General features: G+C 33.4%; 1 long non-coding RNA gene across 1 annotated transcript; it reads right to left on the bottom strand.

The window, feature by feature from the left end:
• Window positions 1–1,214: 1,214 nt before the first annotated feature.
• On the bottom strand, window positions 1,215–24,056 carry LOC129011644 (uncharacterized). Its single transcript, XR_008493385.2, has 3 exons — window positions 23,976–24,056; window positions 21,604–21,665; window positions 1,215–4,324 (listed from the first exon to the last, which is right to left on the bottom strand). It is a non-coding gene; the product is annotated as an uncharacterized LOC129011644 (long non-coding RNA).
• Between the last annotated feature and the right edge of the window lie 684 nt (window positions 24,057–24,740).

The following is a 24,740-nucleotide window of genomic DNA, read 5'->3' as shown; positions in this document are numbered from 1 at the left end:
AAAACTATGATTTTTCTAAAGTTTATAATTTTAAAAAATTTAATTTTTATGGGTACATAGTAGGTGTATACATTTCTGGGGTACATGGGATGTTTTGATACAGGTATGCAATGTGAAATAAATATATCAGAGAATGAGGTATCCATCCTTCAAACACTTATCCTTTGAGATACAAACAATCCAATTTCATTAAGTTATTTTAAAATGTACAACTAAGTGATTATTGACCACAGTTACCCTGTTGTACTATCAAATAGTAGGTCTTATTCATTCTTTTTATGTTTTTTTGTGCCCATTATCCATCCCCGCTTCCCCACCCCCAGGCCTCCCCTACCCTATCCAGCATCTGCAAAACATACTTCTACTCTCTGTATCCATGAGTTCAATTGTTTTGATTTTTAGATCCCACAAATAAGTGAGAACATGCAATGTTGGTATTTCTGTGCCTGGCTTATTTCACTTAACATAACAATCTCCAGTTCCATTTATGTCATTGCAAAAGACAGGATCTCATTGACAATAGTTACAAAAAAAATCATGGAGCATTATAAGTTCAGTTGGTATATTTGCCTCTTTTTTGACATTAAAACAGGTGATTCCAACTCTCTCCATTTTAAATTAGACATAAAAGTTAAATTTATCTCCACTTTGCAAAGTATTTTGATTTAACTCTCAAGCAGACAGATGGATAAGATGTGATTTCATGTAATTTTGGTTGTTGTATTCTAATTTGAGTTTACAGTTTAAAATCACATTGAAAAATCTCCCTCATTTTTTTAGTCAAATACAATTATAGAATTTTAGGTCATTAAAAGAATTGTTATTTTTACCTAGATTTCCAGATCACTGGTTGATAACATTTCAAATTGAGTGAGTAAATAGACTTTGGTTTGTCAGGAATTTAACTATCACTTTCAGGCTACTGATTCTAAAATGTTTATATTTATATTTAGGTTCACTTCCCTATTCAGTTTCCATGTCAGTCTGGATACCTAAAAAGTTAATCTTTCCATCTTGAGCATGTGATTTTCTTATTTAAAATCAAATATTTACAGTACAATAATATAGTAAAAAGTGAAAATGGGGGACACGTTTTGTCTGATGTAAGCATTTGCATCCGTAACTACTTTGTATTATTCTCAATATGTTAGTTTGCCTAAGAGAAAATAAAAGTAAAATCTGTTGTATTTTAAAATACACTTAGACTTTTCATTCAAAATAAACAAACACTATTTATTACTAAATTTATGAGTACTCTTAATCAAATATGTATAACATTAATAAAATTCCGCTAAAGCATAACATAATAAAGTATACCAATACAAAATGTACAGATAAATAAATTTACAGAAACTACATGTAACCCAGCACCAAGACCAAAAAACATAACACCACCAATACCCAGAAACATTTTTGAAAACCTTCCAAGTCATTTCATTCTCCCAGAGGAAAATCACTTTTTCTGATGTTTTACATCACAGATTAGCTTTGTCTGGTTTTGATCTTTATACTAATGGAATCACCTAAAATGTATTATTTTGTGTATGACTTTTTTTCATTCAATATGTTTGTGAAATTTGTTCTTACGTGCAGCTATAGTTTGTTTCTTATTACTGTTTATATTTCATTATAAAAAATAGCACAATTTATTTATTCATTCTGCTCTTGGTCGTTTGGGTAGTTTTCAGATTTGGGAAATTATAAATAGCACTACTAAGAATATTTGTGTGTGTGTGTGTGTGTGTGACAGAATCTCGCTCTGTCGCCCAGGCTGAAGCACAGTGGCACGATCTTGGCTCACTGTAACCTTTGCCTCCTGGGTTGAAGCAATTCTCCTGCCTCAGCTTCCCTAATAGATGGGACTACAGGCACATGCCAGCACACCCGACTAACTTTTTGTATTTTTAGTAGAGACGGAGTTTCACCGTGTTAGCCAGGATGGTTTCGATCTCCTTGACCTCGTGATCCTCCCGCCTCGGCCTCCCAAAGTGTTGGGATTACAAGAGTGAACCACCAAGCGGGCCAGAATATTCTTGTCCATATATTTTGCAGAATAAATGCATGATTGCAGTTGTTATGTGTGGAATTGCTAGGTCCTAAGGTGGGTGTGTGTCCAGTTTGAGTAAATACTGCCAAAGAATTCTCAAAATAATTGTATCAACGTACGTTCCTACCAGCAATATACAGAAATCAATTGCTCCATAGTCTTACCAAAAATTGTCATTTTCTGCCTCAAAAAATTATGGGCTTTATTGAATTCTGATTTTAATATGTATTTTCCTTGAAGAAGGGGTGTGGGAGTAGAAAAAAAGTATTTTCTTTATGCCTAATAAAGTTAACTGTGTATTTTATGTGAATAAAATAAAGTAAAATACATGAAATGAAATAAAATTTTTAAAAGTGTATCTTTTTTCTTCAAGTGAGCTCCTCTGTAAAGTGAGCTCCCTGTAAAAGAAGCAAGAAATTGTTTCTTTTAAAACAATTGCACCAATAGCCATTTGGATAGTCAGGTTGTGAGGTGCAAAGTTTTTTTTGGTTAATTTTATTCTATGTCTCTCATACCCTATTGGTAGCCAAGTCTGTATTAGATGCTGAAGTTAGAAGTAAGGAAGCAAAGAGGAAACACATGTACGTACTAAAAATAGATCTAAGCAAAAGTGCAAACACTGTCTCATGTCCTACAGATTGTACCTAAAAATTCCTATTTAATCAATTTTATTCTTGACATTATCATTGCAACCAACTCTGTTTAGAATACTCTTATTATTTGACTCTAAAGTTGTGTGCGGTCTTCTCATTGGGTGCCTGATTTTGCTTTTTTGTACATATAATTTTAGTCTTTTCCCATAAGAACTAGACTTGGCCATGTTATTTTATTTACCCCAAGAAAACCTAAGTTGAAGTGATGTGTCATCATTCTGGGCAGACACGTTAGTGCTATTCACCTTATCTTCTGTCCCCCGCTTCTGTAATCATGGTGGCATGTTTTGAGATGTAGCTTTTGTCACCTACATTTCTCAAAGACCACAATGAGCAGAGACTTTTCACTGAACTATGATGGAAATGTAGTATAAAAAATAATTTAATTATTTCAATCCTTTGAGGTTTGTGTGTTCCTGGTTCCTTTCACATACTCAAACCTTTTCTGACTTATAGTTTCCCTGCCAACTTCCATTCTGAAATTGCCCAAATCTTTTTGATAATAAGATAACATATTATCATCTTAATCATTTCTCTAAAGCTCAGTTCCTACTATGACTTCAAAATATTACATATTTTCCTACAACCTGTTAAGTCAAATACAAACACTTTGGATCTAAACTTGAGATTGTTTTTATGTTCACATTTGACACTTTGACAGAAGTTGTGATATATTTTGGATATAGCCAATTAGACCTGGAAAAGAACAAGTCACAACTTGGCATATCTTCTTCTATAACATTTGTTGAAATTAAAGAAAAATTACTAGTGTAGCTGCCAAGACTGGCTCTGAATCAACAGAGAGAATCTCTAAAGAGAATTACTCTTATGGGGAAAATACCGCAAACACTTATACAATCATATATACAGGGACAAATAATTAGGAATCTAGTTGAAAGACAGTGAAGTTATAAAAACTAATGGTAATCAACTTTTCACTATGTAATCACCGTCCAGCTGCAGAGTGGATAACTGATGACAGTGGAACTCAGGACAATACCAGCATCGCATAAGATTGGATATGCAGGTCAGTCGAGCTAAATAGGGAGAATTTTGTAGAACCCCAGTTTTGGGGTTGAACAAGCATGTGAAACAAACCATTACACAGAGATTTTGTTTTTTACTGTTAGTATTACCTTCTTTTCAATCTTAAGATTAAAAGAAAATAATCTTCATTTGCTTTCTTCTTGTTATAAACATTTTTGCTAAACGTAGAGATTGATTTACTCTGTCATCAGTTGTTCTATGCTCTATTTACAGTACTTATAGTATTTTTCATTTCCAGTCTTGTTATGACACTCATATTACTGTAAGTTTTCTTTACCTGTTTTCTGGTTTTTGAAAGTAAGTATGCTATATGGTAATCATATCTAATTCAAACCAAGTAACTTGCTTATTATTCTTATTTAATGTACATCTGCAAACTGATAGTGATTGAACTGATACATTCTCATTAAAAACAGAATGTCACAATTTTTTTTCCTTTCACATCCAGGATCTATTATCCATTCTTCTTCATCCTTCCCTGTGTTTTGAGTGGATGACCTATATGAGCTCCATCTAGTAGCATCCTTGATCTCTGGCTTTCAGTTTGCTTTGGACAATGAGGAGCCCTAGAAGAACACTAAAGAAAGGGAATAAGTGTAGATTCAATTATTTATTTTCATGAGTCTCTCCTGTTCAATAGCCACTTATGTACTGTTATGCACTTGTGTGTAATTTACTACTTCTTCCCAGAACACTGTATTCCTCAAGGACACAGTACTGTATTTCTGGATTCTAGATTCTAGTAACCAGCATGAACCCTCTTTCTCCAGGAAGCAGTCACAGCTCCATGACGGTAACTGCTCTCTCTTTCGTGTTCTTCTATACCTCATCCACTCTTTCATAAATGACCCCTTAAATTTTTCTACTAATTACTTTCCTTGGAACAGACTGTTGGTTTTATGATGGGATGCTAACTGAAATAGCAGTTTTTGATAAATCCTAACTCAGTGCTGAATATTTGCGTTAAAAAGGATTTCCATAGGGTAATATTATTACATTTCACATAGTATTTTGAAAAAAAAATTTGAAAATAAAAACACACTTCTGGTTAGAATGCTAATATGAAAAGAAAGTCTTAAAAATGAGTTCTTTACTCACAATTAAATACACAATGTTTATACATATACAATATTTGTTTTTAAATATCAATGAAATCAAGCTTTAGGAATTATCTGTGGGTATATTTCTATTACAAAAATTTTAATCAAACTCCAGAGTGAGACTATATGCTCACTAAGAATTCGGTCACTTGGTGGGTATCAATCCAATGCATCACAACCAAGGAGGATTTAGTAAGGAGATTTTATTACTTGCAAGTAAGCAGAAATATTCAGAAAATGAGGCATGATCTGATTGTATCTTGCAATGAGGTGATGTCAAGAGAAAGTATCTGACTGGATCCTGCCATGGGGTGAAGCCAGAGCTTGATCTGGTTAAATCTTGGATCCTGTCATGTGGAATCCACTTCTTAATTCTGTCCCCACTCCTCAGTCCTAGCACTTAGATTCCCCTGAGGTTGCAGGCTTGGTTCCACCAATCTGAGGGGCCATAGCATGTGAAAAACAACTTACCACTTTGTCACATAAAAGTTAACCCAAATAGGCCTGGTGTTGCTACAGTTTCAAACCCTAGAGGGAGACTGCAGTCTCTGTAAAACCATTGAAAATTGGAACCTAGAATTTAGTCACAACTTTATTTGCCAGGTGGGGGTGATATAGCTTATTCTTTTTTCAGTCCTACTGTTGTTCCAACCTCTCTCTTTTAAGAACTGTAGCCAACAACGATTCTGTCTTTGGGAAATTGTAAGCATTACTTTTCTCTTATAAGAAGACAAACAATATAAAAATAATAATTATTAATAATAAAGTAACCATTATTTTTGTGTAAACTTCACCATTTTGTCTATAGAGGAAGTTAGAAGGTAATGAAAAGGTCTCACCCTTCAGTTTTTGATTTAAGACTGACGAGAAATTAACAACAAGAGGATGATGATGCAATCCCTGACATAAAATATATGCACAGTGGAGGTTCAAATTTGTCTGTGTTGACTGTCCAGGTATGCAGAATAGCCCAGGTGGAGTTACTTACTTTTCCAGTGTGAGAGGAAGACAGTCACACGTCTAATGTGGATATTTAAAAGAGAAGAAAAGAGAAAAGAAAGAAAGCCAAGCTCCCCTTTGAAACTTGTTCATTCTTAGCCCTTTTTTTTCTTTCTGTTTAGAGATCTAATCATTTAGCAATGGGAATTACAACATGCTTTGTACATTTCTTCCATTGATAATATGTACTGGACAAGAAGTATGACTTTAGAAATTATAATTTTAGAACAATTTATGAAAATACATAGTTTATAAAGTTTTTATAATTCAGCTATTATCTAAATATTTTTATTTATACATGAATATGAGTACATATATACATGTACATATATATGTATGTGTGTGTATTCTAATCTATTTATAAATATTTTGGTTCCAAAATACATTTTATAATGCCTCAATGCAAGAACCTATATTATATCTCACTTAAATTTAAAATTTTTATCTGGTGTAGAGTAACACACATACAAAAAATCAGTAATGATAATAATATTAATAAAGGTAAATGTATTAAATACTTCATACACATCAACATAGTTATTGATTTTCATTCTTTTTTCAACCCTATGAAGAAGTTATTTTATTTTAGTAAAATTATAATGTTTTATTTATGAAATTAGGGATCAAAATGAGTCATATAATGTTGGTAATGGTGGTAAATAATTAGAGGCTATTAGAAAAAAATGGTATATTTTACTCCATCTCACAAAAACAGGCACTAGACTTTGACTCTTTCTTAAACAAAAACAAACAAACAAAAAAAACTTTCTCAGATAAAATTTTCTAATTATTTGTATAGTATTAGTTAATGCAAAATAATGTGGGTTTTGCAATTACTTTTCATTGCGAAGGCTGCAATTACTTTCACGCCAACCTAATAAAAGTCCTTGACACATATGTTAGTTCATTTAGTGCTGCTGTAACAGAAAAACTGAGATATAAAGATGTAGTTTATTAAGAAAAGACTATTTGGCTGACTCCTCCTGTGGCTGGAAAGCTCAAGATTGGATGTCCATATGTGGTGAGGCCCTCAGGCTGGTACACCTCAAGGCACAAAGTGGAAAGGGATAACAAGGCCAGAGCGGAAGCAAGACAGAAAAACTACAGAAGCCAGACTCTTTTTATCAACCCAACCTTGAGAGAGCAAGAATCTCCTCATCGCTGTGGGAGGGCGTTAATCTCTTCATGAGAGATCAACCCCCATGACTCAAACACCTTCCACTGGGCCCCACCTCCCAACATTACCACATTGGGAATCAAATTTTAGTGTGAGTTTTGCAGGGGACATAGCAACGTATAGAAACACATTAAGGCTTTGCTGCCATGATTAGACATGCTTAATAATAAATCACACGCACTTATAACATATATGTGATCTTATTTATTTCAAACTTAATAGATAAATATCAACCAACCACAATTTGTATGCAAATCACAATGTTACAAAGGATCAGCATTATTTCTAGAAATAATAAAAAAGTCAATGAGGCTATAGCACAAATATAATTGTTTATGATCTGTTTACAAGTACTTACGTACATCTTTATTTCTATTTAATACCAATAGAAAAATATAACAATTATAGGTTAGTATATGTCTGTTTCAGATATCTGACTGAAGTGTCTCAAAGGCAAACAAGTTTTACCAAAATTAATCCCTTTTCAGTGAATTGATCAAATGGATGAATTCTGACCCTCTCGAGTTCCTTTCCCCAGTTAGAGTGGGGAACTGCATGACTTTTAACTGTGGGATTCACTGAAGCATCTTACCCTAAAGGCACCAGAAGACTGAAATGCAACCTGCAGAGCTGGGATTGATTCCAGAGTCGCAGTCTGGCCCCCACTACAGGAGGCTGCCCTACTCAGACAGAGGTTTAATAGGGAGCTGAAGGAATACTTAGGGGGCCAGGGAGATGTGACTGAGACTAGTTTTCCAGGTGAATGAGGTTGGTGGAGGGTTTGATGCTACAGCCAGTCGGAAGATTTGCAAATATAAACACATTCGTGTGTGAGGCACTTTACCCTTTGTCAGTGATTGTGAATGTAAGTATTTTAAGCGATAAGATACAGCTGGTCAGACTTTTCTGGGCAGTCTCAGTGACACATTTCCTGTGCTGTGATTATCCTGAAAACAGAGTGGCTCTAACCACTGTGAGAAGCCCAAATAAAAATTGATCCAAAAATAATAATAATAATAACAATAATAATTATTATTGTTATTATTATTTTGCTGAGAATGGCAAGAGATAAGCATATATGTCATATTAATTCCCTTCTAAGTTTCTTAAATGACTTCAGTTTCAGCTAAAATTAATCCTTTTACTTGGTAATATTTAAAATAAACTTTGTATTAAAGCAACTGAAGAAAGACTGTAGTTTTTTTCAAAGCTATATACATTCAACAATACTATAAGCACGTTGAAAATTAAACATAATTCAGTAAAAAATTTAGTACGTTCTTTTGCATTTTAGACAATAACATTTAGCATTCCTTCAACCGTTAATATTAAAATACATAGAAAAACTATAAATACAATATGTTCAATTCCAATGTAAAATCAAGTTTCCCAAAGGGATATTTTTCTAACTCAATGTAATCCAAAAAACTGGGATAAAATGTTGTACAGGTGAATCAAGAGAGTGTTATACAATGTATAGCTCTAAGAATCCAACACAAAAATTTTCAACTTCTATTTACGAATCCATAAAAACTAAAAATCATTTTTAATGCTGAAACTTGCAATTTTACTACAATTGTCTAAATTTCTACTAAATGAATTATCCCCATGAATTTGTGCAATGATTAGATTGTTCTTTACTTTTTCAAACTTATGGTCAGATATCAAATCATACCGCCACATTCTAAGCATCAAATGGGAATAAGAAGGAAACAAACCAGCAAAAATTAGTAGTTTCTGAAAAAAAAATTGGCTTGTAATAAATATTTTTGTTGGTTTGATCTCTTTACAACACTTAAAGCATAAAAGATAGTGATAGAAATGTAAAGACATAAAAATTACTTTAAAAATGTTCCATATTAATACAGCACATGACAAAAGAACATTTGTATTTACATGTTTCTTTTGATTCCGATTGGAGATGCAATGATGTTTATAGTAACACAAATAACTGGGCAGTCTAATACAAATTTTGACATGAATAATGCCTGACACATGATAAGTACTCAATATCTATAAAATGAGCCAATTGATGAGTAAGTTATGCTAAATATGCTTGACCTACTATTGTATCCTAGTCAGTGCAATCAGCATGACTTATAATGATACATGCTAATCGCTATAGTAATTATCATATAGCATTATAAGTATATCCAAAAGAAAAAATATGTGGCTTTAGGATAAATCATAACTTTAAACTTAATTGTAGTTATTATAAACATCTCTTTAGAAATATACACACTAATCCTAATTGGAGTCTAACTCAGAGTTGTCCAAAAATCACAAAGTTTGGTATTGAGGTAGTATAAAATTTTTGGCATAAAGTGGGAAAAAAACTTGCCTGGGAATTGGGCAGTAACTGAAATAATTTTCTATAAGATGGAGACATAAATTTAATGAGAATTTAAATTCACCATGTTGTATGAAAGAAATTGGAATCTATTAATGAAATATTTAATTTATAACAGTTTTTAATGATTGCCTTTTCTATTTTGCATTCACTACCCTAGCAAATATTTTTATGCATGCTTAGTGTTTGAAACTGTGCAATACTGTGGATGTATGAATTACATTTATATGGATTGAGAGCTCTTCAAGTGTTTTACCAGCTAATAACTTGACGATACCCACATTTCAGAATAAATGGAGGAGAAGATATGAAAAAGTGAAGTTGAAAAAGAAAAGACTGACAGCAGATGAATCAGGAATTCATCGTAATTGTACAAACAAACTAGAAGAGCCGCCTGAGCTAATGCCATAAAGAATAAATTATTTTGATGAATTTCCTTTATGATAATCAGTAAAAATACATAAAATTCTTGGACCAATTAGATGCAATATTTGAGTAAAATTAAGCTGTCTCATATAGGTGTGAGAACATATGAGGCTGCATTTCTTCATGTAATATATTTTGTCTAAATACATGCATGTTTTTGGCAGTGCTTGAGACTGGTCATGTGTCCATTGAAGATTATTTAAAAATAAGGTAATGATATTTTGTGGATCTAAATAATCTTATAAATTATTTTCAAGGCTTAGATAAATAGCGTCCAAGATTTAACAGTATAACAGTGCATGAATATATGCACCGTTGGTGGTAAAGAATATATGTGTTTGAATTTCAAATGGAATATTGGTGCTTTTTATTTGCTCTGTGTGTGGTTTATCTGTCTATTCAGCTATACATATCTGTGAAATCATAGCTAGCTTTTTTTTATTGTTGTTGCTGATTTTCATAAAACCTGGAATTGAATAAGATGTCAGAATTTAAATCTAAATGGAAAATTATGATTCAATATTGTTTGTACAAAGCAGGTATCTGGATCAAATGAAAAAATAGTTTGTATCCATTCTGATATTACTAATTTTAGTAGACACAATCATCTGCTGTTTGACTGAAACTTTGCAATAAAGAGTATTTTAGTAATATATATCTCATGCCAATGACACAGTCAATTTGAATACATTATTGTAATTCGATTAATTGTAACAAATTCTTTACCGACATCCCTAAAGGGACCATGTTTTATTCAATTTTAGAACATTTGCATTCAGCAGGTAGTAAGTAGTCCACAAATTATTACTGCATTAATTACATATTATATGTATTACTAAATTAATACAAATATAGTAGTTACATATTTAATGCCATTTAAAGTATTTATAAAAGTTTCGCAAATCCAACCAGTTTAGAAATATTTTGTATTTGAAAATAGACATGCCCTGTGACCCAGCAATTCCGTTCCTAAATGTACATGCAAAGTTATACCTAAGTGGAAAAAAGACATTTACAACAATGTTCTTAAAGACATGAATACTAGTAGTTAACATGGAAAACAAGTCAAACGTCATAATATAATGGTTATAATAGATATATGCATTATGTATGTTATATATTATACATAACAGATATTTATAGATGAGATATATAATTATACAAGTAATTATATATAGAGAAATAAATATACATATCTTACCAAGGTTATAAGAATAAATATATACAAAATGGAATGTAAAGTACTCTGTTGGTGTATAGAAAGAGCTTTGTTTCTTTTGGTGAATACATTATTGTTTACTAACCCCAATTGCATCTCTCCTAAAAGTGAAATGTTGGCAAACAGACTTAAGAAAAATATTGATTAACATACTTTTCGAAATCCATCAATAAGTTTTTCTTAATCAGAAAACACTGAAAATAAAAGTTTTAAACTTTATTTCATTATATATTTGCAGGTACTTTAGACATTGTGACTGTGTATGCACATGTGTGTTTGTGTGTATATATATAAACAGATATGTACGTATATACTGATGTACTTTTTAATATTCAAATTATTTGCAAATTGATTTTAAAATGTTAATGAAATCTAAGATAATTTAATGTTGTTAAAAATGGAATCAACTACAATGTTTTATGTAGAACTTGAACTAGATATCTGCAAAGGCTTTTTGGAAACTAATCTATTGGGCTCATATGTGTCATGTATATGTTTACAAACACATATGAGTTCTCACATAAATGTATTGATACATAAATATGTATATAGATATAGATATACCCACACATCTGTTATTACTATATTTTGAAATACTAAAAGAAGGCAAATGCAAGCACAACTTTGAGCTGACAAATGTATGCAATTAGAAGAAGTACAAGGCAGATGATTTTCTAATGCAATAGGTAACAGTATGGAAAAAGTAATACACTGCCTTCAGGCTCAAAAACTTTGATCTGAAGCAACATACTTTCTATAATGACTTTCCTTTCTGTAACCTGAATGAGACAGATTTACCCCGAGGTGTATTCCAAGCTAGATGAAAACATTTCAGTTCCCTGAATAATTAGTATTGTGAGAAACTGAATTCGATTAAATAATCATTATGCTACACATCCTAAAAGTGACTAAGCGAATCATCGCCCTACTGGGCAGGAACATCCTATTGTAGTACCAGGCTCTAAAGTCAAATTGCCTGGTGGAAACTCAGCTGCAGAATTGACCAGCTATGTGAACTTAACTTTATTTAAATTCTTTATGACTGAGGCTCCTGATCAAAATATATGGATCAAAATAACAACTATCTTCATAGTATTTCCGTGATGACTAAATATTTTTGTGATGAACAGTGTATTTTAATATTTAGTATCTAGTATATTTATAGTTCAACAAGTGATATAAAAATATTTCATATCATATACTTACTTGGTAAATGTTATATATTATTAATAATACTAATGTAGTAATTATAAATATTATCAGAGAAAGAGAGCAAACCTCTACAAGGTAACTTTTCCAGTTAATGATTTGCTAAGATCATACAAATTAAAAATATATAGCAAATAAAAAATGATTAAGAATATGTTATAAATATCCCAAAGTCAATATTATTCTACTTCATGTATTCAGCAAAAAGTCCAGAAAAAGTGTTGATAAATAGCTGGTAAAAGTTAAGATCAATTATATATTATTTTATAAGTTTTTATATATTTTTCACCTTCTCAACAGATGGTAGCTTATAAATATATACCTACAAACACACATGTAAACATGCACATACCTATACATATATCCTTATGCATATGCATGTATATATATAATATACATGCATATATACTGACACACATAAAACAAATACATATTTGAACATATATAATATAGTAACATAACACTGTACTGTAAAAATAAATTGTTATAATTATTTTTAACAAATAAAGATCTGGCAGAGGCATAACATTTCTGAAAGCAGAGAAGATAACATTTGCGATATCTTTAAAAATGGCAGAAATATGTTTGCTCATTATTATTTGGATTTGTCTCACCAAAGGGTCATGCATTTCATATAAGAGCTACAAAAACAATTGGTGAAATCCACACACTTTGAATTGAGACAGCTGGATTTGAATCTTTTCTTTTTTGCTTTTTGGGGAGAATGACGTCTTGCTTTGTTGCCTTGGCTGGTCTCAAACTCCTGGGCTCAAGCTAACCTCCCTCCTCTGCCTCCCTAAGTGATGAATTTGAATCCCAAATGCAACAATAATCTTCAGTGAGTTACTTGCCATTCATTTCTGAAGTTCTATTTTCTCATTTAATAAGTAAAGATAGTAACCTACAACTCCATTTACTTACTATATGAAAATGATGATTGCATATTTAGTTATGTCAAAATGGCAATAACTATTATTATTCTTCAACCAGATTTGTCTTACATCAAAATTTACATTGTAACCCTACCTGAAAAACATACCACTTAATTTTACAGATTCACAATAATTTGGATTGCTTTGATAGTTTATTACTACAACAGGTACTCATTCATGCATCATTATTATGCAAACTATTGGATACTTTCTATTTTCCACACACCTGTTAATGAATAAGACACAGTATCTCCTTTCAGGATGCTTTCAAACTCACATGGGAGAAAGAAATCAACAGGAAATTTAATCAATTATGATCAATTTCAATATTAATAAAAGCCAAAACGATTCATAATTATACAAGAGGATTGTTTGTTTAATCAATTTCATAAGTCATCTGAAAATGTGGTTTATATTACAGTAGGTAGCTAGTCAGATATGAGCAGGTGATATGGTTTGGCTGTGTCCCTACCCAAATCACATCTTGAATTGCCACTTGTTGTGGGAGGGACCCAGTGGGAGGTAATTGAATGATGGCGGAAGTCTTTCCAATGCTGTTTCCATGATAGTGAATACGTCTCACAATATCTGATGGTTTTATAGAGAGTAATTTCCCTGCATAAATTCTCTCTGTTTGCCTGCTGCCATCCATGTAAGATGTGACTTGCACCTCCTTACCTTCTATCATGATTGTGAGGCCTCCCCAGCCATGTGGAACAGCAAGTCCATTAAACCTCTTTCTTTTATAAATTGCCCAGTCTCTGGTATGTCTTTATCAGCAGTGTGAAAAATGGAATAATACAGCAGGGCTGGAGAGGGCTCCTCCTACACCACCAGGAAAGTCAGGTGACCATAAGGTGAGGGTCAGGTTGTTGTTTCTCTAAAATAATAATTGGTCACAACCAGCACCAGGGAAAGGCAGTTTCCCGACAGATAAAAACACCTGACAATGGTTATTGGCAGCTTCTCAATAAGATCTCAGAAATTAGGTGAGTGAGCTCCCACATGTGCATTAAGAGGCAAAATGGTAGAGTTTAACTGGTATATGACCTTCCTGGGGCATTCCACTGGAAAAGGCAAAGGGAAGAACGCCTCAGGTGAGCATGCGTTCAACTCCAGTAAACACAGTGTGCATGCTCTCCTCCAGAATGCTAGCAGGTAATTGCTCATGCAGACAACCCACCCTCTTGGGGGAGAATGAGCACAAGACCCCAGAAGCATGCCAACATATAAAACCTTAAGTCAAAAGGTCAAAACCTGCCCTTGTCCTTCAAGTTGCCTGCTTAGGCCTCTTCCAAATGTACTTTCTTTCCTTCCTTTCATTTCTGTTCTAAAGCTTTTTAAATAAACTTCCACTCCTGCTCTGAAACTTGCCTTGGTCTCTTCTTCTGCCTTATGCCCCTCAGTCAAAGTCTTTCTTCTGAGGAAGCAAGAATTGAGGTTGCTACAGAACCATACTGATTCAACACCTGTAACAGTTTATACTGATTACAGCAAAATGAAATAGTGATAGGTAGGCAATTGGAAGGGAGAGTGTTGCAGACAAGGAGAACATTAAAAAAAAAAAAAAGCCTCATGCCTGTAATCCCAGCACTTTACGAAGCCGAGATGGATGGATCACCTGAGGTCGGGAGTTTGAGACCAGCCTGACCAACATGGAGAAACCCAGTCTCTACTAAAAATACAAAATTAGCCAAGCGTGGTGGTGCTTGCCTGTAATCCCAGCTACTCAGGAGGCTGAGGCAGGAGAATCACTTGAATTGGGCAAACAAAGGTTGCAGTGAGCCGAGATCATACCATTGCTCTCCAGCCTGGGCAACAAGAGCAAAACTCCATCTCAAAAAAAAAAAAAAAAAAAAGCTACAAGTAATTAATCATGACTGGATCATACAATTTATGATAACCAGGAGTGTTGCCTTCAGTGGCATGTTCTTTGTAAAAAGTGCACTTATGTTAAAGGTGAGAAGGCACTGACAGATTTTTTTTTAAAAAGTGAAGTGAGAACTGAAATATTAAATTATGTATTTTAGAATAATCTATTAAAATTGTATGGAGAAAAGTGCGGCTATAGTCTGGGAGAGTTATTAACAGGCGATTTCAATTATTTATGCAAGAGATCACAATAAGCTAATTTTTTTCAAAAAAGACGTATCAGATAAGAAGTAAATGATTTCAAGAGACATTAGATAAATATTTGGTAAATAATTGGTTTAAGAGTGTAAAAGACTACGTAGGAAACTTTCAGTAATTTAAACCTTTTATGTAGGAGGAATATTATAAGGGGCATATGATGTCTGAATTTTTGAGGATATATCAAAGGTAGAGAAAAATTTCTTTAATTTCAGGTCTTAACCCACCAATTTCAGGCAACTTCCAAATTAGAATAGGAATGTACTTGAAGTTTTGGATTTAAGGTTTGGCAATGAAAGCAAAATACAACTTTCTAAACCACTTTGTGGAATTAGTTACAGTAAAAATAATGCACAGTATAGTGATTTCAGCTAAGTTTACGTCTTTTTGTATTTGAGATTTAAAAAGTGTGATCAACTGATTAAAAAAAAACACGTTTATGCTCAGAATTGGTCTGGTGACCAAGGCTAAAATTGTAAACATTTCTCTTTTAAATCCCTGTGATGGCAATATTTGGAAGAACAAGCTTTGGTTAACATAGCAGGAGAACTGAACAAAACAAAACACAAACATCAAAAACAGAAACAACAGAAAAGGAGAGGTTGGATGGGAGAAGAAGTAAAAAATGATTATTTCAAGTTTATGAATACAAAATACACAATTAGTGATATGGGAGGGGATCAGGGAAAGGCTGGGAAAGGAAAGGCATGGTCCCTGGCTAGAGCTCCACCCCCAGGCCTGTGCCCAGGGACCCAGGTGAAGACAGGCATTTCTGTTTTCCTGCCCACATGTTCCATTCCCCAAGACCATCCTGGCCCACCACACCCTCATCCTGTGCCTATAAAAACCCCGGGACTTTAGTGGGCACACACACAAGCAGCTGGACATCCAAAGGAACACACCAGTCGAAGAAGACACAAGCGGCTGGACATTGAGAGGAACGCACCGACGTAGAAGCACACCGACAGACACGGACAGGCCATCGACCAGTGCAATGATGAGTAGTTTGGCTGGGGGAGAGCCTGGTCACTGAGTGGCCTGACTCCAGGGGATAACAACCTTTCCACTCCATTTCCCTTCTGGCTCCCCCCATCTGCTGAGAGCTACTTCCACTCAATAAAACCTTGCATTCATTCTCCAAGCCCATGTGTGATCCGATTCTTTCAGCACCCCAAGGCAAGAAACCCGAGCATACAGAAAGCCTTCTGTCCTTGTGATAAGCTGGGGGGTCTAATGGAGCTGACTAACACAAGCTGCCTATGGACAGCTAAACTGAAAGAGCACCTGTAACACACGCCCACTGGGGCTTCAGCTGTAAACGTTCACCCCTAGACACTGCTGTGGGATCATTGCCCCACAACCTATCCCCGTCTGCATTCTCCTGCTAGAGGTTGGAGCAGTGGGGCACCAAAAAAGCGGACCATACCCGCATCACATGCCCTGCAAGGGGTACAAGGGAACACTTCCCCTTTCATTAGTACAAGGAAATCACTTCAGTAAATGAGAATTAAAATGGGTGTAGCAGAAATAAAAGTAATAAAGAGTCATAAATGGAAGTCTCTCAAAAACATCGAGATCTTGCCATGATATTTTAGTTATATTTGTTTTAAAGTTTTAATACAGACAGGATTGGGGCTAAAAAAAGCAATCAGGAATTTAGTGGGGTATGATGAAAGAAGGCAAGCTGCATAAATGGCATGACTCAAATTTGCATATAACATTCAACAAATAACTTGCCTGAATACTAAACAATGCCTGTCTGAAAATCACCATAGCCCTAGTGAAAGTAACTGAAAGCTGGAAAAACAAAAACAAAAACAAAAAAACTGATACCAGATGTTAGATTTTTCCCTACTACTAGGGGACTAGAATCTGTACCATACATCCAGTCAAGAAAACTTCCTGCTACTATACAATTTCCTATTAATAGAACATAACATAATCCAGTGTATCTACAGGATATTAATCATACCGGCCTTAATTCAACAAAAAACAGATATAAGACAAGACAGAAAGTGTAACCCAAGTTCAAGAAAAAGTCAGTCAATAAAAAATGACCCTAAGGAAACCTCAATGTTGCAATTATAAGATGAAAACTTATAAAGAGATATTATACCTATGTTCCAGGCTTAGGGTGGGGGGGAAAAGCAATGAATGACCAGATGTAAATTTTCAGTAGAGAAATAGAAACTATAAATTACAGAAACAACAACAACAAACTACACGTGAATTTAACACCTAAGGAGTTAAATGATAATTGAAAAATGAGCTTAGCTGGAAGAAATAGAAGCAGAGGTAGAGGGGAAAGAAAATGTTTCAAGAAATGGGTTCAACTCCAACAGCTCACTAGCACCCAAGCATCCTGTTACAAGCACCCAGATCACTGCCTACCTGAACTCAGGCATCCTGTCTGCAAGCACTGAGCCTAAACAGCATCACCTTACAAAACTCGAGGCCCTGCCTGTTTACAGATCGTATTGTTCCTGCTGTCTTGCCCTTTGTTCCCTTGCAACATATCTCCCCCTTTCCTCTAAATAAATCTGCCTTTCTAAACTCATTACTGTCTTGGTAAATTCCTTTACCACCCACGCACCAGCCTCAGACGGTGACCACGACATATACTAGCACTAAAATAAATATCTTGTTGATGGATTAGAGCAGACTGTAGGTGGGCCAGCCTGGAGTCAGTGATTTTGAAGACAGAACAATTAAAATTTCCCATCTGAAGAAGAAACAAATATTAAATATAAAAAGCTGGAGCTTCAGAGCTTAGATGGAATTTGATTTCCCAAAGAGGAGTCATAGGATGGGGCAGAAATATATTTGAGCCATATGATGGAGCAGAAATATATTTGAAGATACAATGGGCAAAATTTACTTAAATATAGTGAAACATAATTTATATATCCCAAAACCTTAATAAAACCCAAGCAGGACAAACACAAAGAATATCACCCCTATGCACAAAGTCATATTGCTAAAATCTAAATGGTTAAACACACACACACACACACACACACACAATCTTGAAAACATAAAAGTATATGTGGAACCACACATTACATACAGAGAAAAAACAAATAGCCACGATGGCTAATTTGCATAAGAAGTGAGAAGACAACCAAAAAGCATATTTAAAATACATAAAGAAACATTTTTGTCATTCCAGTCTTCTAGGCCATAACAGCCAAGACTAAAAACAAGCAAGTCCAACAAGTGAATGTTGAATAAACAAATCATTGTGTAGTCTTACAGTGAAATATTATTTAGCAATAAAAAGAGGGCTGCTGATACATGTAACCTGATTGAGGAATTCATACATTACATGAAGTAGAAGATACACACACACACACACATGAACATTACGGTATGACTCAATCTACATGAAATTTTATAACTGGAAAAAGTATATGGTAAATAAAAAATCAGTTGTCTGTGGAGAGTGGGATGTGGGCAAGAGAAATTAGCAAAGTACAAAAAAAAGTTTGAATAATTGGAAGTAGATTTTTATGATTGGAGTGAGATTCCTATAGCTATACTCATTTTTAAAAAATATACAGCTAAAAATTCGATATTTCAATGTATGCAATTTGGAATTTTAAAAACCTATAAAATAATAATAATCACTATTATCTAGAGAGGAGTAAGGAGTTGATGTAGGTATGGCAGATGGCAGAATAGTGATAATTGTTGAACCTGAGTAATGAGTAAATTTGAAGCTGGTAGTTTATAACAAAATTTTGTTTACTATTGTATGCTAAAAATTCCATAACAACTGTTAATTTTTTAAAAAACCACAAAGAATCATTTAATTTACCTCCGAAAAAAGATAATATTAAATTATTTATACTGTCATTCAATAAACATGTCCTGTGTTGTGGGCATGAGACTTAGCATACTGAATTGATTATAGCATCAAACTAAAAAAACAGCTTTATAGGGTCAATCAACCATTTCATCATTTGCAAAACTTCCATGAGGCTAAAAGGACAAAATGTAATTCCAGAATCCATATTCTTAACCCATATTCTCTAAGAGCTTACTCATTACTATAAAAAAAACTTTACTTAATAGAATTATACCATGAAATTTTTAATTTTTAATTAAATTCAAATTTTTTGGTATAAATAAGTAAATGAACCTCAGTGAATATTTTTTAAACATTTAATAGTGTAAACTATATTTTTAAAGCTGAAATATTGCTGAAAATATAAAGCAAACTGTCTAAGAATTCTGTTGTAAGATATATTTTTAAAATAAAAATTCCCAAGCCAACGAATAAACCAAAAAAGAAGCTCAAACTATACATTAAAAAGAAAGCATAACTTAAAAAGTTTTTCTTATTGTTCAGGATTGAAATTTGTTATGGGTTACTGAGTCTTCCATAAAATGAAGCATAAAGTGTGAATAAAGAAATGAGATTTGTATGGTCAGCATTTATGGAGAAAATAATTTTGCAAATGTTTCATCTGTAGAAGCTTTGATCCAAGGATCTAAAAAAATGTCTAAAACTATTTTAGTTTTTACTAAACTTGTCAAGTATCTAATTTACAAACAAGATTGCTCTTCAAATCATATATTCATGTGATAGTACTTGCTTCTTGCCTCTAGTTTTGCTAGTTTATTTAAGGCAATTTCAGTGAGACTAAAAAATGAATAGAAGTGAACAATAAAAATGTAAAATGCAATGACAAATTTTTAAATTTCTTAAACTAAATAACCTGTCATTGTTCTGGGGAATTTAGAGCAGAAATCATGCAACAAGTATTTTTAACAAAAGCTAGAGCACTTTAAGAAAAACAGAAATAAATATACAAGCAAATCATTTTGTTTAGAATTTTAGAAGAAAATAAAGTGAATACTGAAGTTTCAACATTACCACTGATTGCCTAACTTCTCTGTTGTCTCTTTTCCTCAAGGAAGTGTTTAAACTAGATGCTATCTAAGTTTGTTTTCAGGTCAAATATTCTGTGATCTTGCTATAAATGTAAATAACATTAGAAAAGGGACATCGTCTCTGGTTATCTGTGTGGATAATTACTTGTGTAACAAGATATCCCTGCACCTAGTGGTGCTTTTTAAGAAAGGGAAATTCATATGCATATTAGATAACTTTATTTCAAAAACATTTTTTGCCCAAATCAAAGTAATTAAAATTGAATTTAAAAAATTTTTTAAATAATGATTTTTTAATAGATGTAAGATTCTCCTCTATTAATACCCAGAAATGCAGCTCCCTGGAAAAGAAACACATACGCAAATTTCAGAAGAAATATGATTCTTATTGCCCTTCCTCTTCCAAATATCATTCTCATTGAGGAAATAAAACTCCTAAAAACCTAGGAGTGTGCCTTATTCTCTTTAGCTTATTATCTCTACCTCTCTACCAAAGGAGAAATTGATAACAATCAGCTCTTTAATACTTTCTACCTTGACCACGTTTTGGAGAATATTGATACTTTAACAATACTGAGTCTTCAGAGGAACCATTAATACGTTATAATTTTCAATTCAATTTATTTAGGTATTAGCCAATTTATTTATATTAGAAATATTTCAAATATTAGTATTTGCTTGGTATACATTCTTTATCATTTATATTAAATAATTTCAATATTTTGTGTCCATGCTTTTAAACTACAGAGGTCATAGCTAAATCTTAATCACTAATTCAGACTGATAATCTTTGGTTTTAATTGTGAGAAATAGCAATTGTCATAACTGAGTACTAAGCTTTGGTTCAACTATTAAGTATTCTCTCCCTCCACACTGGCAGCTACGTGAGGATAGTTACTCTGCTACTTTTGCTTTAATTGAAAATACCTAGAAATTCTTAATAAAGATATACTCAGTGGGTATGAGATACAACAAATAAATGAATTACAGTTTGAATTTGAATCCTTGAATATTTGCTCTGCTCTCACTAAGACACACAATTGTTGGTATGTTGATAAAAATGTTATAAAATTTGATATTTATTATGTCTTATTTATAATAGACAATATATTATAAATAATAACTTAGGCCATTATTTTTCTCTATTGTAAAGGATAAAAATATTTCAATCAATATATTTATTGTAAATAACAACATAATTTTCTAGGATCTTACGGAAAAACAAAATTTTAATGCGAAATCCTATTTGGACAATATATATTTTGAGTGTAGGATTTTAATTTAACAAGTCATAATTGACTTTATTCTGTTTGCTTTATCCAATAAAGTTGTGATTTGTTTCTCAAAGCCATTTTACTGATTAGATAAGATTTGAGTAGTGTTATGAGAAGAAAAACACTTAAGTCGAATTTCCTTACCTCTGCTCTGCGGATGAAGTTTTCATTAAGCAAATTAAAATCAACTGCTGAACAAAGAAGACCTAAAAGATAAGTGATAATAATTATTATTTATTTATAGCTTATTTGGATTAATTATGGAAGTATTTGAATATTGCCAACTATACTTTCAATTAATAGCCTACAGTATAAATGAATTTCCTAATATTTATATTGTGCCACTATTTTCAAATTGGATAAAGTTACAATGTTTATTATGAATGAAATTCATCCTTCTGATAAGGTCTATACTGGCCAAATAAATCAAAGAATGAATGTCTATAGAAGATGTCCCGCTTACACATTCATTAAACCACTTGAAGTCCAAGTCATTAAAGCTAAAATAAAACTTCGTAATACCTTCACAGAAAAATGGAATCATATTGCTGCCTTGAAAATTTTTTTTAAATCTTCTAACAAACTTGAATGTTCATTTATGACAAGTATGTTTGAAATTATGAAAAATAAATTGCTGTAATGCGCACAGTTAATAGACTAACCAAAGAGGAAGATAGCAGAGTGTATGCTTTTTGCAAACATGACAAAAAAACAAAATTTAAATAATATAGCTCAAATGCTAGTGATTATTTTGACCTATACTAGATAGGAGAAAATAAAGAGATATTAAAAACAGTCATACATATAAAACATGAGGATCATTTGAACTTGGCAATATGCCCTTTGGTTCTCAGGTTTCTTGCTCTTGATAGAATGATCACCTCTGACCATAATACTCTCACATGCCCAATCCATAATATTCTTTTGCCTTGTAAAACCTAATAGGTTTCAAATCTTATAGCATTCTTAGTCTCATTTATCAATCCTTTCAAATGCAAGCCTAAAATTGCTAGCATTTATTTGAATACTAAAAGTGAACTTCACAATTCTTAAGGAAAAACTCTCCAGTCAGATTCCCTTGTGTTTCCTCACCCTCCTTCTCCCAAACCAGTTCCCTTTCTGCCCTTCACCAAGATTACTGTATTTTCTAATTTTTTTTTCTTCTAAGAGATACATGGAAGAGGAAAAATCAATGAAAGCTTTTACCCTAAATCTTTTAAAAATATTTTGAAGTGAGAACATCTTAAAAATGGGTTTTTAGTGGGACACAAGAAGATTTAAAATTTTATAAGGAAGGTTAAGAAATGTCAAGTGGAGTTTTTTTCTCCTAAGCACTCCTTCTTCAGATTCCTAGAAAGCACAGTAAATATTAATCAAAGGACAAAAAGCATCAAAATTGGTTGCAGATTAGCAGACATTCACTCGACAGTTTGTGGTTAGCAAGATAGATGGAAAGAAATAATGGATGAATTATTTGCAAGGAGCAATGTGAAAATTATTTCATTCTTCTGTGAATAAAAAATTGAAAATCGAACCTTGGATCTGTCATGTGCTTTCTCGGATATATGGGCAAATTGTTAACTGTTTTTGAGTCCTTATTTCCTCACTGCAAAATATGTCTAATACTCATTTTATAAAATTTTTAGAATACGATGTAAGATAATATATGTACAATACTTAACAAAATATATAGCATATAGAAAACAAATAGTGGCTACCATTTGTATTAATAGTGGGGGAGTTTTAAGAGTTTCTTTTTGTGGTATCAAACTGTCTCAGTCAGGTTCTATCACATTTGAAATGAATCAAACCTGAAAAAAAATTTTGGAGTTTGTGATAATTCCATCTGTTACCATACTTTGTCAAGATTCCTTCTAGAAAATTCCTGAGACCAACCCTATTCCCTGCTTCTAGCATCTTTCATCTCCAAGTTGGATAATTTAAGTTGTAGTGGCTCACAGCTAAGTTCCTTACTTTCAGTTTCTAATTCATTTAACAAATATATGCCAATGGCAGATAAAACTTGCCCAAGAGTAATTCTAATTCTATTTAAAACATTCAATGCCTCCTTATTTTCTACAGGAAGACCTAATTCTTTCGTTTTGCATTCATGATGATCTGTTCCATTGAATTGTCCCAAACAATTGCCTCTACCTGATTTCTGAGCTTCCTTTTCACGGTAACTTTTGTTACAGTAGGTAGATAGATGTGAGCAGGGCAGGAGAGAGGGCCCAGAAATGTTGGGCATTTGTCAAGCCAGGGTCAGGCAGTTATAAATGTGTACTCTGAAATGGTGAGCAGGACAAGGTAGGGACCCCAGAGTTGTCTGATTCTCATCGAGGGGAAGACTAGTGGGCATAAAACTAGGCCTCTAAGGTTGTAAATGGCCCATGACTGGCGCTGGGAATAACAGGGGTCTTACAACAGACAGAAGACACCTGAAGTTAGCAAGCCTGACAAGGTTTCCAGCATGTGCAGTAAAAGTGCAAAAAAGTCAAATTTAACCAGTATCTGACCTTCCTTTGGGGGCCCTTGACCTATAAGGACGAACTGCCTCTAACGGGCCTGCGCCTGACTTCAGTAAGCACACTGCGCATGCGGCCCCAACAAAGTGCTGGCAGAACCACATAATACACCATAATTGAGCGACAGCCTGCCGGGGGAAGAACGAAGAGTGGAGGCAAACAGCCCAGGAAAAGATAAGGGGTGTAAAAACTCAGAACAAAGATGCACTCAAGGCACCTGATTTTTCAAGTTAGCTGCTTGGCTCTCTTCCAGGTGTAATCTACTTTCTCCAATAAACTCTCACTTCTCTTGAAATAAACTTTCCCTCCTGCTTTAAAGCTTGCCTGTGTATCTCATTTGAATTATTTCCTTCCAGAAGACAAAGGACTGAGATCTGCAGAGTCTCCCCTCTGGAGTTTCTCGGGGTAACTGCAGACTCACGTTCCGGTAACACTTTGTACCAGACAAATTGACGTATTTATTTCCTGCCAAATATGCCTTATAACTTCTTATATCTATTTCTCTGCTTATTCAGTTTTCTTTATTCAGAATTTTTTTTCTCTGTACAAGTTAAATATCAATGTATACCTAAACCCTCTAAACAGCTATCTTCTTGTTCAAAATTATTTTCCACATACCTTAATATTGAAGTGAAGCTCTTTTTCAGTTGAACATTCCTAATACTGAATCTGCATCATTCTAACATGTAGATTCTATATCTGCATTTGTCATGAATTCCTGTATTAGGCAGAGCTTCTTGAGAGTGGACGCTGTTT

Source organism: Pongo pygmaeus, chromosome 14 (assembly GCF_028885625.2).
Source record: "Pongo pygmaeus isolate AG05252 chromosome 14, NHGRI_mPonPyg2-v2.0_pri, whole genome shotgun sequence".
In the NCBI taxonomy this organism is placed as follows: Eukaryota; Metazoa; Chordata; class Mammalia; order Primates; family Hominidae; genus Pongo; species Pongo pygmaeus.
The sequence above is the reverse complement of the archived record's forward strand: the minus strand, read 5'-3'. Positions and strand labels throughout refer to the sequence as shown.